Below are 13,602 nucleotides of genomic sequence, written 5' to 3'. Positions count from 1 at the left end.
TTAATTTTGGGGGGTTATCCCAAGGTTGAAAGGCAAAATATAAATACAGTAACACAGGTCACCTCATACATATAATAATTGAATAAAGAAACAAATAAATGCAGTACTAATCAAGAAAAGCCACACTTCAAAACTCATTTCACAAAAGTACCCAGAAATGTATTTCAGAAGATGATCTTACAATATGGGTAAGTATATAAAGGTTAATAACAGCTCTTTAAATTGCAATTGCTTTGCAGATGGCAAAGCATTGTTGTAATAACCATGCTAACTATCTTGCTTCTTACATTGGAAAGATTATAGATTTGGGGTTGTTTTCAAAGACAGTTCCATGTACAATGGTATTTCAGTGTTCCAGAAGAGAAATTTGCAAAGTATAGATAATTATCAATTATCCTTTATCAGTACAGTTGTAGTACATATTTCAGCCTAAGTTAGTATTTCTCACCCTCAGCAACTTTAAGATATGTGGACTTCAACTCCCAGAATTCCCCAGTCAGCAAGCCATAAAATGCTGGCTGGGAAATTCTGGGAGTTGAAGTCCATACATCTTAACGTTGCTGAGGTTGAGAAACACTGGCTAATTCACTAAAGGCCATCAGTGCTACTACTGAAAAATGTTGTATCTAAGAGCATATCATACTCTGAAACTGACCTTCTAGGTCCTAAAATAAAGTTGAACACTACTCAATTGGGAACTATCTCCTGACAATAATTCCATCTGGTCTGGACTGACTGAAATGTCAACACCCAGATTTGATGAAAAGGACAGAGAACTTGGTGTCACCCACATATTGGTGACTCCTCAGTTTGCATCACCAGGAAAGCTCTCCCAGCTCTTTCCTGTGAATGTAAAACAGCTTGAAGGATAAAACAGGCTTGGGGAATCCCGTTGCATAACTGCCAGGAAGATAAAGCAATAATCTCCCAGCATTATCTTCTGGAATTAGCAGTAAAAAAAAAAAAAGCTTACAAACTCTTGGACTCTATTGGACCATCTCCTTATTAGATAGAATACTGATTTTATTTATAAAAATGTTCACAAGGACAAGATGATAGGACAGTCAGATTCTTTCAAGTAGGGAGAAGGACCACAAGTAGGAATAAGCATAAGATGAATAATGAGTCTTCTCAAACTGGATTGTTCCTCTTCCTCCACCAATTTCCAATATCTGGCTATTTCCTAAATACAACATTAGAATTCAATTTATCCAGTAGCATATCTTAACATCAAACATACATAGTTAGAATTTCTTTTGCCTTCTTACTTTACAGGGCCCCAGAGGCATCCACAGAACCTAACAGTTTCATCAAAATGACAAAACAAACATGATGATGATGCAACACAAGCACTGCCCATTTCATAGGCACATGCAGCATCATGACCCACCTACAAAATGGGCAGGGCATGAACATTGTTTCATCATTTCTCTCCTCCCTTCCACCCCCCACATATGCCCCTGCAGATACCAATGCTTAAATTGTGCAGCTGTATCTGAGCCCCCAATTATTATTTTTTACATTTAGATTTACTGTATATATTGCAATGTTATTTTTTCTTGGGCTTTTTTATATGGTTATTGTTTCTAGGCTGATTTTGGTTTTTGTAGTTTTTAACCCCCTCTCCTGTTTTCTACCCAAATGTGCTTGCAAGCATTTATCTATTCTATTTGTGTCTACCAACAGCAGGCAGGTACCCTTATACTATGTTTGTAATAAATAGCATGTGCATTTTATATTATCTCTGACACAATAGACTGGCTTTATGGCCATCAGATAGCATGACACTGGCATGGTCTGAATTACTTTGCAGTAGGTTAGGCTGCCAACCCCTGATAAGGATTCTTAAACACTGTGGAATGGGCAGGAACTTGTACAAATATAAATGCAGCCCAGCAAATGTGAAGGGCTGGGGCAGGAAAGCTCCTTGGCATGGGAGGTTCCTGCATCACATCCTTTCACCTAGTAACCTACTCAGTAACTGTTTCCTAAAGATTAGCAAGTGGCTGCACTGAATGACAAATACTGTCTTCCCCAATAGAGACTGGCTTTATTGCAACTGTTCAGATGGCTCAGAAGGAAGAACTTTGGGCTAAAGCACACCAGGTCTTCTCTATAGTTTGGTGTTATTCCAGATCACCTCTTCCAGACTAGCGGTTCTCTGGATTTTAATCCTGGTTCTGTCACAACAAGCCCTCTTTGCCTTAGGTTAAAATACCAAGCCAATTCGGGCAGTTGCTGTTCCATCTGACAGCAGGCAAATGAATTCCTAATGCCCTTGTCCCTTCCTTCCTCACTGCATACTAACCACAATGTTTCCCTGTCACATAAAGCTTATGTATTCCAGTGAAAAATGGGGAGGACATGTTCTAAATCTGTGGTCACATTAGGGTTAATCTCTAGCTCCATTGGAGGGGAAGCAAGGAGTTTTTTTCCCTCCCCAAAAGTTGGCACTGACTTGAAGTCAGTTTTGGATTGTGACCTAGCTCCAAAGCTGATGTATCCATTAGATACAATAAGTAAGCCACACAGTGATTTGGACAGTGGCAAATTGAACCCAAGCCTGCACTTCCTACCCTTGTGACTCCCTGTCTGAAGCAGCCACTCCATTCAGTCTAAGGCCTGCAGATCTTGAGAGAAGCTTGTTGCCTCAGCCAGCTCCTTCATTAATGCTCACTCAGATGCATCATGAAGTTGCTATAGAGCCAGCTGCTGTGGCCATTACAGGTACTCCTCCTTTAATGACTGCCTCATTTAGTGACCATTCACAGTTACAACAGTGATGAAAAAGTAACTTTGCAACCAATCCTCACATTTATAACCTTCACAGGTCTGTAAAGCAAAGGAAAGCTGAAGTAAAATCATAAGCACAGTCACAGTTTCACTTAGTAACCACTTCACTTAACAACCAAGTTGCCAGTCCCAATTGTGGTTGCTAAACAAGGACTACCATACTTGCCCCCAAATGGGGCACTGCCTGTATCAGGGGGCCATGCACTGTTTTGCTCCTGCTGCCAGCAGCCAATCTGTCTGCTGAGCTGTAGGGGGGTAGATCCCACAAAATAACACCGCTGTAGCTGAAACTGTCTTTGCCTCTGTGGAGAGTCTTCTTTAAGCCCAAATGAAGAAAGTGAACAGATTTTTTTGCAATTAACAGAACTTTCTTTTGGGTGGACTTAGGCTCTCTTTTCCAATGCGGTAGGCCAGGTAAGCTCAGTTTCTTAACAATTTCACTTTCAGGAAACATTTTGCCAATTGGTTTACTGAAATTGTCATTCACAGCAAATGGCAAATTGTGCTGTGGTAAAATAAAACCTGTCATAAACTCAGTAGCAACTTCTTGTTGTATGTATTGGAACAGGGTTTCGGCAGGTATGGTAAAAAAATTCGTGATGGTGGCCACAGTGGTGCAATTGAAGTTCCACCTGCTTTTTGTGTGTGTTGCATATAAAAACCAGGCAGAGCTTCAATCACACCACTATGGCCATCATCCTGACTTTTTTGACCACACCCAGCAGATATCCCGGAACAGGAACAAGAGCTTATCAGCATCAAAGGGCATTTTAAACTTTCTTTATTGATCCTATGCAACCCTTTACATCACAAATCCCCAGCATGGCCCACTGAGAAATTACAGGCATATGTTTGCATTTCAGTATGGCTTTATCATCCCCTCTTGTCTACAGAGTATAAGGAACCAATTATAATTTCATAATGGTTTGCTTGGATTTCCCAACTATTTGCGTGAGTGTAGTGGAAAAATAAGATTGTTCAAATTGAAGTCCTGTTCTAGATAAGCAAATTAGGGCCTTTTCACATTGCTGAGCTAGTGACAGAAAACTAAACCAGCATAACTTTTGCTGTCCCCATTACTGAGCCCAATCCTGCCTCAATTGCTGGATTCCCTGCTAAACGGTGCTGTCCTGATCATATGTGTCCAATACATCATATGGAATATGATTGGTTGAATCCTCAGATTTGCTGATCATCTTCTTCAGCAGGTGATCAGCAGGTGCAAAAACAACCACCATTCCTGGCACTGCAGGGGCAGTAAGGTAGCAGGTTTAACTGTAGGACTTTTCCCATCACCAATCGACTCCCTCCTGGACCTTTTTGGTATGCCCTGTTCTGTTGCAACCTGAGCTGAAATTTAAAAAAAAACCTTATCAGGGTCACCAAGCTGAGTCATAAGCAGCACTTTTACTTAGAATTCTCCTCCCTTCCGTTCCTTTCTTGACTGAAGCAACAAATGCCGACTTCTGTGTTCTGTTCTGTTTGGAAGGCAATGGGGTAGCTTCATAGGTCAACTGCAAGGCAAAGGGGACAAAGAATAAAATCCAAAGCTTCTCTTTTGTTTTTTCCTGCACAGCACAGTTTTTCCCTGAGACTTCTCTTTTGTAGAGTCATGTCAAGCATTATTTAGGAAGTATGAATAAGATAAAAAAGAACTATTGATGAATCTCTTTGTTCTGTTTCTCTCTCTTTTTTCAGGTCACATTTTATTACCCTAAATATCTCTAGTGGGAGGGTAAATATAGCATGAAAGATTCTACAGAAGGCCCATCTTTCTTAGACTACATTGTGCTTTTGAGTAAATGCTGAATTCACTGGGGTGGGAGAAAATTTGTCTCAGAAGCCAAGAATTCCTTCTTTTATATTTTTCTCTCCCTAGAGAATTCTTTTTCTCTCAGATTTGGCTAGGAAGACAAAGAGCTCAGTGTTTCATCTGTTCCTTTTAACACAGAGTCATTTTCACTTTCACATTTCTGGCTGTTTCATCTCCAAATTTTTTTTGGCATGGACTGCTTTAATACCAGTTAATATGTAATGCAAAAAGACATTGTTACATGCAGATTAGTGCCCTGATATCCCATCCAGTGAAAGTTATTATATTTTGCAGGTAATAGTAGTAGAAATAATTTTTATTTACTCTGCTCTTAGAACTAAGCACAATACTAGTATGCTTGAAATTGGGTACTACCGTTCACATTTACCATGGGACACTTGGAAGTTATTCCAGAAGATGAACTGGTCCAAGGTGCACCTTGAAATGGAAACACAGTCCCATTAAGCTCAATGTAAGCAATAACACCCATTTCACCTGATCTTTTGAAGAGCATTTAGTAACTCAGTGACAACCGTTTCTATAGAATGTCCACAGTTGTCATGCACTGCAGGCATAACCCTATTTGTCTCACTAAAGTTTAACAAAATCATAGATGAGTTTCAAAAAGTCTTTATTGGACATTGTGGTTAGGAAGAAAAAGGTGGAATGGTAATTCTCTAAACTGAGGTTTCAACTACATATTTATTTTGGGCAGCAAAACAGAGTTCAAATCTTTTAAAACCTCCTCCAATCTCAGGGTGATGTAAAGAAAAGAAAAGAATCTACAACATTCCAACCATCTTTAGTTCAGTTTATAGTAGATCTACAGTCTAAACCATGCTGGGCAATCTTTCGGTGACTTGGGAAGGTGATGGTCACAGTGGGAAGATGATAGTGCAAACTAGGCAGGACTGTGTCATGCATGGGGGTTGGGCTGTGATTTGTCCATTTTGGGGATTTTCTGGGAGGAGGGATGGAGTTGGAGGTACAGTACCTTTTTTCTTTGTAGTCAGCTTATTTTAAGGTGCACCCTAATTTTCAGGTCCATATATCAGGAAACATATTGTTGACCATCAGCAGCTGTACCATCAAAATTTGGATTTCGGGGGAATGCAACCCCAGGACTAGTGAGAGCCAGTTTGGCCAGTACCAGGCTAGAAACCAGGAGACTGTGAGATCTAGTCCCACCTTAAGGATGAAGCCAACTGGGTGACCTTGGGTCAGTCACTCTCTCTCAGCCCTAGGAAGGAGGCAATAGCAAACAACTTCTGTAAAACTTGCCAAGAAGACTGCAGGGACTAGTCCAGGCAGTTGCCAGGAGTCAATCCTGACTTGAAGGCACAAAACAAAACAAAAAATAAAACAAAACCCCAGGACTACAGAATTTCCCACTCATGGTCTTTAAGAAGCCACTGGGGTTGGGGAAATTAGATATTAATAATGTTTTCTTCAAAAAGTTGGCTTCCTTTTTTGCAGAGCATGCCTTTCAAGAACACGCAGTCTCATTTGTTTTCCTGTCCTCTCCTCCTGCCTTTCTCAAACATGTTCTCCAATGTTGTGAAGACAGCTTTCAAAAAAGTTGGGGTAGATTAATTCCACTCAAGTATATTACACCATGTTATCCCACCTGTAATTATTACCACACTAATCTGAGCTTTTAAAAATTTTACCCTCTTCTCCTCCAACATTTTTCATTAGTTTTTTCAAATCTAGCCCAGTTTTCACTAGTACCCAGCTCTTTGCTTTAATGTGGCCCTATATGCTAGCCAAGGTGGGCATCATTCTTTCCTATGTGACGTCACACCAGAGCCAAGGGGTCTGTGCCTAAGTCTAGTACAGTGATCAGTATAATCTTGGAAGGATACCCAGTTAACTGTTATATGGAAAGAGTGACACAGTCTAACTGATTCAAGAAAGGCTGTTTGCACAGAGTGGTGGGGATTTGCAGCCAGGGGAAACGTCAGTCCTCTGAGGATCCGCATCTTGAAAAGCTTCCTTGTGAGAGATTGCAAATGGAAAAGGAATATGACAGAGCCAACAAAAGAGACAGTGTCTTGGAGACCAATGACTCTGCTGCCATAACCACACTGAGTCATCCTGAGATGCTCTTGAAGTCACTTCCTTTCCTGAGACACTCCTGTTTTAATGTATTCTCTAGTTTACATGCACTGAGGAAGGAAATACATTTATAGATTCTCTCTCCCTCCCTCCCTCCCTCTCTCTCTCAATTATAGGGCTGGAAGCAACAAGAGTGCATTCCATTTTATGCAGATGGGACCAGAAAGGCAGGAGCCTGTGCAATTATCTCATGAGAATACACAACTCTTTTCATGTTCTATACTTTTTATTACTCAGTCTTGTGCTTCCTAAACTTGCACTTCCCATCTACCAACGGGTCTGACTGTTCAGCTGTTCAGATGGTACATATGTTTTTCAAAATGATAAATAAATGTAATCAACATGTGATCATGGAGAAAATCTATGTGGTTGCTAACGGTCAACACCGACTTGATGGCGCATAAACAACATGTGATTTTCCCTGTCTATGTCCTTCTCTACCATCAGCATCTTCTTTCTCAGTGATTCCCACATTCTTCTTTGTAAAGTTTAATCTCTGTAAACAAATCCCTTGGTTTTGATTCATAATGAATTCCTCCACTACCCCCCCCCACAAAATAGATCTTTTCTACATAAATGAGACTATTGAATTAAGGTATCCTGAAGCATGAAATATTTAGCAGATGGATCTTTAGTTTATTTAAAAATTCAATGACCTAATCAGAGATGATGGGATTTATAGCAAACAAAATATGTGCTTTGTATTAGAACTGCATGCACAAATTTGTATCTTATTCAGCACAGAGCCATAGGTAAACCATGACTTGGGTTAGGTGACATGCATTCAGAAGTGGGCAGATTTCTGAATTCATTGCAAAGGTAGAATAAATAATGAAGGGCAGTGAGATGTGGATAAAATATCTTTGAATGTTTTGTTCATGAAAAGAACAGGTGCTAACCTGGTCTTTCAGGTCTTCCAATGGTGCACCCATTGCCCCTGTACCTGAGTCCATCCACCTTACTGCTGATTGTCTACTTTTTCTCTTTCCTTCCACTTTTCCCAGCATTACAGCCTTCTCTAGAGAGCAACAGTAGAACAATGACATTCAGTGAGGTTCCATGGCTGAGGATGAACTTAAACATGGTTGTGCCTGGTGTAATATTAATCATAATAAATTATTATACATTAATCATTATAAAAGATAAAATATCCCTCACATAGCTTCTCAGAATTATTTTACAAACTATCACGCCAATGCATACAGATTCCTGTACTACAAAACCAGATGAGAGGGTCACTAGCTATTTTATTTCCTTTTTGTTTGGTGGAGAGCAAAGGGATTTTTGTTACTGAAGGTCCAGTGGCAAGTCAGGGGCCAGGAAATGGATTATTTGATACTCCTGCTGGTCAGCTGGAAAGAAAGCATTGATTGGCTCACAGTGTCTCTCTGCAAGTTCTTTGTGGGGTTGGGAGGTGGAAATATCCTGAGATTCCTTCCAGATGATGACAAGAGCAAGGCAGTCACTGAACAGGACAAGAGCCTTATAGCTGTACTATTTTTATTTAATCCAACCCAGCAGTATGAGGTGAGAAACACAATGCTCGATTTGTGTGTAATTTGCTTTGCTGTGAGGTAGATAATTAGAATTGTGGAATCTCAGTGGAGGACAGGGGAAGCTGGAATACATCACAGTACTCTCAAAGAATCTGAAAGTAGGCCAGAAAGCACCTTATCATCCCAGAATGTAGGACAGAGAAAAATGATCTGAAGTTACAGGAAAACAGATTTTGATTGATTTTTATAATAACAAAAGCAGGTTGCCCTTGGAACTAATTGACTAAGCAGGTGGTAAGCTTCCCTCTGCTTGGATATGTTCTACAGAGGCTGGATGACCATCTGTTGGGGATGATTTGATTTGGATTTTTGGATGGAACAGAAGACTGGACTCAGTGGTCAAACTGGCCTCTTCCAACAATATGGTTCTATTGTTTAAAATTAATTAAACAAGAAAGTAAAATTCCAAAGTGCATTTTCAGGGAATGACTGCTGTTGTTAAAGGTTAGGATCTCACAAGGGAAACGCAGTACATATCCCATTTGGTCATGAGACAGCCTGTGTGACCTTGGGTGAGGATTCTGGCCATAACAAAGGTGATGGGCTGCATGTGGAAGACATGCTCAGCTGCCTCAGCTCCTTAAGAGTAGCATAAAATGTAACAGGTATTAGTGGTGTTTTTCTGTATGACTGTTGAAATGTTCAGTACAGTCCATAAAAGTGAGATCCACTTTCAAGAACAGCAATGCAACTAAAGCCTAACTTAATTCTGACTATTTTCTGGGATAAATGTTTCTAAATTTGCCTTGATCTAAAAAAAAAAGAAGAAGAATATTCCTTGACAAACCTGTATTTTCAGTTTCCCTAGAGAAAGTATATCACATGATTTCCCAGGTCTGTCATATCTAGGAAGGGGGAAAAAATAGAACACTGAATAATCTTGAAGTCCAACATCAGTTTCTTTGTTCTCAAAAAGAATGGAATCTATTTTTAAATATGTTTGTTATTACAACAGTGACAAGGTAAATGGAAAAGGCAGCATATAAAAATGTGGATCAGAGGAGGATCCTATCTGCTGCGAAAGTTGCCCGGCCTTCTCCCAGATACCAAAGAGGACCTAAATCAGGCTATAGCCACAGAACTGATAGCTAGTTACTGGCTGAAGAGAAAATGAGAGTTCTCTGGAGAATCCACCGTTGTGATGACCATGTGACAGCTTTGTTCCTTGTACAGACTTCGTGAATTCAGAGCAAAGATCACCAACTTTTTCAGGCCTGAATAAATTGGCAAGTGCTTCGTGGGCACTGTCACCAAAGGATTGCTGTGAGAGGGCGGCTACTCAAAAGCTACCTGGAAGGTAAACAAAGCATTTGGCCATAGCCACTCCCCACTTCATTTTCTACAAATGCTTTTAGGTTCTACATGGGACTCAGAGGTTAAGCTTGGGACTGATGGTTTGTTCTGCAGCATGTTAATTTAAGATTTTTTTCAAAAAGATAAGGCATAGAACTTGGTAGATATAGAAGCAGTATTCTTCCAACACAGCTTCAAGATGGGTAAAACCTGTGATGCTTTGTCACCCATTAGTTTGGAGGTGAGGACAGTTGATCAGCTGTAGGTATGATCAAAGAGGTATTTTGGAAGTGCTGGGAGGTGCAGGTCTGCCCCTTCCTCTTGGGTCTCTAGCCAACCACTACTGCAGTTATTTCTCTTCCAGCGTCTGTCCTCCCCGTTAGTCACTTTTTTCATACCCACCATCTCTCTTTCTCCCTATTTATGACACCAATTTCCCTCCAGGCTTCCAGCAAGGCGGGGAAGAGCAGACCTCCACTATTTTATTTGTGGAAGGAGAGCTGTATTGCTACTATTTTGCTTTAACAGGATTTGGACATTACCAGATCTTCAATATTCTGTTTGGAAAAGAAGAAGGGCATTTTTGCACCATTCCGCTTTAACATTATTCTGAAATGCAGCAGTCCCAAATTTTCTCATTGTAATGTTCCAAAGATAATGTTAAATGGAAACCAAAGTATTGCTGGTTCGTCAGTTTCCCCACATTTGTCAGTTTCAATCACTTTTCCACCTCCTCACTTTGTAGCAGTGTTTCTCAACCTTAGCAAATTGAAGGTGTGTGGATTTCAACTCCCAGAATTCCCCAGCCAGCATGGCTGGCTGAGGAATTCTGGGAGTTGATGTCCAAGCACCTTCAATTTGCCAAAGTTGAGAAACACTTCTCTGTAGTAACAGGCTATTTAGTTTCAATTCTCCTATGCTACAGGACCTAAAATACAGCTCAGGACCTACAATAATGGCATGGTCTGCTTTCCACCTCTCTGGGGCTGTTTCTGTTCTGGTGTCTTCCCCCATTTCTTTATTTCATGCTATTTTCAGCTAGGAGAAGACCAAATGGACTGTAGGTGGAGGGGCAGTCAAACCAGTCTGAAGAAACGCAACAGAGTCCTATAGGGAAGTCCATTCCATTCCTGCTGCATTGCCCTGATTTGGCACTGACTCAGAACAGATGCGGCAATGGCAGGATAACAGCAAATTTTACATCAGCATTGGTTTGCGTGTCTCAAGAATGGGTGGAGTGTATTTAAGCCAATAGTGGGAAAAGTACTTAGAAGGACCAAAAGTCTAGCATAAAGGTGCTTGTTTATTCTGAAGGTTTAAAGTCCAGTAATATGAGGTTAGCATTCCAAAAACATTGCAATCGTTCTGCCTCTTTTTTCCTTGACAGATTATGTGTATGTGTGCATGCGGAAAGAAGACTGAAGAGGTAATAGGAAGACTTGGGAGGGCTACACACATTGGGGCTCTAGTACTGGACTAATGATGCAGTACAAAGGACCTGTAAATTCAGCATTCAGCACCTTCACTTTTTCCTCCTCCTCCTCAAGGATTCTGTCATGTGCCCTCCTCATCTAACCCTTTCCTTTTTCTGTGTGTGTGTAAGGAGAGAGAGAAAGGGGAAAAGAAAACAAGCAGGGGAACCTGGGAAAGAGTTGGGGAGAGGAAGAGGGCATCCTGCACAGCACCCCTCAACTTTGGCAATGCCAATTTCAGTAGATAAGCCAGAGCAATTGCATTGTAATGAGTTCAACAGGAAGCATCATGGATGGGAGATTTAAGGGCATTCCCACCTTACATCTAATCATTTGGTGATCCATTTCCAGCTTAAAAGGCATAAGCCAACTCTCATCTGGTAGACAGGGTTGGGAGATGGCTGACTGCTTGTTCAAAAGAAATCTGGCTAACAGCTAACTGATAAGTTGGAGAGGCTACACAGTTAAGCAGACAAGAGAACTGGGTTCTACTGTTCTGCTTCTTAGCCATGTCTCTTTTGAAAAGCACCTGTGTGAACCTTGCCAAGACAGGAGTGAGTTTTGACAAATGGCTAAACCTGCTGGTCTAGCCATCTGATAAAACTCACCTCCTCCCTAAATCCCATTTCCCAGGTAAGGAGAAATGATTAGTGGATATTTTCACAATAAACAGTGAAATTTGGTGGGAAGAGAGGGAAATGAAGCCATAGGCATCCACTGTTTCTTTAACATTCTTTGTAGAAGCAAAATGAAGACACTTCCATTAAGCAGCAAATGACTAGGAATGTCAGTATAAAGAGCAACACTTATGATGGTTCATTTTTCAGCCCAGAGGTTGGGAGGAAGATATTTCACCTGAGCCTTGCAGATATGCCCTCAGAGTTAGATAAATGCTGCCCTATGCTTCCTGGAGAAAAGGAGGAATAGATGTAGTAAATTCATCTGTCCAGATCCCACACATATTTATCATTATAATACTCTGCTAGGCCTAAATTCCTTACAACTGTAGGAGATGTAGAGGCATCTGCAGGAAATGATTAAAAAACAAGTCAAGATGATGTCCATGACAGTGTGATTGAACCTCCATCTGCTTTTTATGTGCAACCCACATAAAAAACTTGTAGAGCTTCAATGGCACCATCATGGCCACCATCTTGCCTTTTTTTTTTTTTACCACACCCTACAGATACCCCAGAAGACATAAATTTAAAACCGTGCTCCTTGGAAGATGGGCATTAGAGCAACAATTTAGAGGACTGCTCTATGGGTTAAAGACAGGCTGTTTCACTTTGGAAACGAATGATTAGTGCAAGGAAACAAAGCATGTATTGTTGCTGCTTTGTATAACAAGGTTGTTGTTCCTTTCCCAGCTGCAGCGCAGACAAACTCCCAGAAGGTGACATTCCCCCCATCACTGCATATCTACTTCTCATCATTGCATTTTGCTATCTTCAAAAGGCTGAATAGGTCAAGCTGCTGTATATAACAACAGAAGGAGTCTTATCAGCAAAAGGCAATCTTAACATTCCCATTAAGTAACAATTCCTGTTCTTGCTTGTTTTGAATCAGAACATAAGCAAAGTCCTGCCTTGTCAGGCGACAGCCCTTCCTGGTTCAGCACTTTCTTTGCCACAGTGACCAACCATGGCTCTCATGAGCAGGAGATGGAGATGTCCTCTTCTTCTGTTCTTATTCCCAGCATTCTGCCTGCAACATGGAGGTAACCTGAATCTTCAAGACTAATAGTCCTTGAGAGATTCCTCCCTGAATTGATCCAATCCCCATTTAAAGCCATCTAAATCAGTGAGGTGCTGTGTGAAAACCTGCTTTCTTTTGTCTGTTCTAAATCTGCTCTCAAGCAGCTTCATTGGCAGACCAGAGGTCTTAGGTTCTGAGATAGGCAGAAAACTTTTCTGTTCACTTTATGCCATGCAGGATGTATGCACTTTGCTCACAGCCTCCCTCCGTCACATTTTTTTCCAAGCTAAAGACTTCCAAAAGTATAGCCTTTTCTAGTAAAGAAGGTATTTGAGTGTCCTGATCAATTCTGTTGCTGATGCATTTCCCCCCACTTTAATTGTATACTTTTGCCAAGTGTGGCAACCAGAAGTGCACTCGTTATTCCGGATGCAAATGCACCATCCACTTATATAGGGGTTTGCCATGTTGGCAGTTTCGTTTTCAAACCTTTTTTCCTGGTCCCTGATACAGATTTTTCCCTTTCCCCAGCGCCACCCGGAGTGAAGCCCTTCTTTGATATGACTGAGCTATTTCAAGAAATTTTCATCTGGGTCGTCCAGTAGAAGAATCCCCCGGTTTTATTTATTTCAAAACCTTTCTCGTTTTCTTTTCTTCCCCCTCGGACAGTGCCTTTCTGGCTTGAACTGCATGTACGAACAGGGCTCCGGTCCCTTTAAAAAACAAACTTTGCTGTTGCTAATTGCCCAGCGAAACAAAAGGGAGAGTCAGCTAGAGCAACCCGTGCATCTCTTTCCGCCTTTATTGTGTCGCCGGAGGGTGAGCTGCAGCGCCTGCCGCCACAGGAAGCCCGCGCGCC

At 41.1% G+C, this 13,602-nt stretch overlaps 1 long non-coding RNA gene across 1 annotated transcript; it reads right to left on the bottom strand.

Annotated features, from left to right (window-relative positions):
• Nucleotides 1-3,883: 3,883 nt before the first annotated feature.
• On the bottom strand, nt 3,884-11,942 carry LOC134494856 (uncharacterized). The gene is made up of 3 exons (XR_010067713.1): nt 11,901-11,942; nt 9,068-9,125; nt 3,884-4,143 (listed from the first exon to the last, which is right to left on the bottom strand). It is a non-coding gene; the product is annotated as an uncharacterized LOC134494856 (long non-coding RNA).
• Nucleotides 11,943-13,602: the final 1,660 nt, after the last annotated feature.

This window comes from Candoia aspera, chromosome 3 (assembly GCF_035149785.1).
Source record: "Candoia aspera isolate rCanAsp1 chromosome 3, rCanAsp1.hap2, whole genome shotgun sequence".
Lineage (NCBI taxonomy): Eukaryota > Metazoa > Chordata > Lepidosauria > Squamata > Boidae > Candoia > Candoia aspera.
The sequence above is the reverse complement of the archived record's forward strand: the minus strand, read 5'-3'. Positions and strand labels throughout refer to the sequence as shown.